Source organism: Amblyomma americanum, chromosome 1, assembly GCF_052857255.1.
Source record: "Amblyomma americanum isolate KBUSLIRL-KWMA chromosome 1, ASM5285725v1, whole genome shotgun sequence".
In the NCBI taxonomy this organism is placed as follows: Eukaryota; Metazoa; Arthropoda; class Arachnida; order Ixodida; family Ixodidae; genus Amblyomma; species Amblyomma americanum.
This window is the reverse complement of record NC_135497.1, coordinates 173,771,208-173,772,696: the sequence shown is the minus strand read 5'-3', so window position 1 is coordinate 173,772,696 and position 1,489 is coordinate 173,771,208. Positions and strand designations below refer to the sequence as shown.

At 46.6% G+C, this 1,489-nt stretch overlaps 1 non-coding gene across 1 annotated transcript; it reads right to left on the bottom strand.

The window, feature by feature from the left end:
- Positions 1-715: 715 nt before the first annotated feature.
- LOC144116542 (U1 spliceosomal RNA) lies at positions 716-884 on the bottom strand. The gene has a single exon (XR_013311877.1). It is a non-coding gene; the product is annotated as a U1 spliceosomal RNA (small nuclear RNA).
- Between the last annotated feature and the right edge of the window lie 605 nt (positions 885-1,489).

Here is a 1,489-nt window from a genome sequence, read left to right as displayed (position 1 = left end):
AGCCCTTCACTACGGCACCTTTCTTCATTTCTCCTTTCAATCCCTCCTTTATCTCTTCCTTTACGGCGCGGTTCAGGTGTCCAACGATATACGAGACAGATACTGCGCCATTTACTTTCCCTAAAAACCAATTATTATTACTTCACCCGCCTTCACTGAATGACGCAGGGGAACGCCTTCACCCGGCGCGGTGGCTCAGTGGTTAGGCGCTCGGCTACTGATCCGGAGTTCCCGGGTTCGAACCCGACCGCGGCGGCTGCGTTATTATGGAGGCAAAACGCTAAGGCGCCCGTGTGCTGTGCGATGTCAGTGCACGTTAAAGATCCCCAGGTGGTCGAAATTATTCCGGAGCCCTCCACTACGGCACCACTTTCTTCCTTTCACTCCCTCCTTTATCCCTTTCCTTACGGCGCGGTTCAGGTGTCCAACTATATATGTATGAGACAGATACTGCGCTATTTCCTTTCCCCAAAAAACCTATTATTATTATTATTATTATTATTATTATTATTATTATTATTATTATTATTATTATTATTATTATTATTATTATTATTATTATTATTAACTTTCCATCCGTTTCCGCCCGTTCGCCAAGCGGGCCTGGCGGAAGCCGCTTTAAAAACAATCGTACGGCGGCCCTTATTGCTGCCCTTGTGTAATTCACTACTCATTGCTCCAGTGTTGTTTCTGGTTTTTGCATTTGATCACAGTTAGGAGGGCCGCGCGCACGCACGCCGCAACCCCCACTACCAAAAATTACATCCTCCACCGGCTTCGATTAAAGCGGTGGCAGGGGTCAACGCGGACGCAGTGCAATGTCCGCGCCTCGCCCTGGAGGGTCCCCCATCTTGATCAGGGACGCCTCAGCATCAGGTATGTATGCCAGAAATCTGCAAGGCCTGGCGACGCCATTCTCTGCGACCGCAGTTGACAGCGAATATTGTGTTATGAGTAAATTATAAATCCGACAACAATTATGTAAAGCGCTAATTTTAAGCATTTCAGCTATTACTAGTTACTTCGCTCGAGACCTCTACTTATTGTGCTGCTTACTTGTCTTAATTGAGAACTAAGTTGTTTATAATCTTGCCTAAAACTCTTCAATACGTGTTCGTTCTCCCCTTACGGCGCGGTTCGGGTGGCAGCCGAGATGTGAGACATATACTGCGCCATTTCCTTTCCCCAAAATAATAATTCAATTTTCGTTCGTGCGGCCCTTTATACCTTTTTTTTCGGCGGCTGCGTTTCGATGGAGGCGAAACGCTAAGGAGCCCGTGTGCTGTGCGATGTCAGTGCACGTTAAAGATCCCCAGGTGGTCGAAATTATTCCAGAGCCCTCCACTACGGCACCTCTCTCTCTTCCTATCTTCTTTCACTCCGTCCTTTATCCCTTCCCTTACGGCGTGGTTCAGGTGTCCAACGATATATGAGACAGATACTGCGTCATTTATTTTCCCCAAAAACCAATTATTATTATTATTATTAA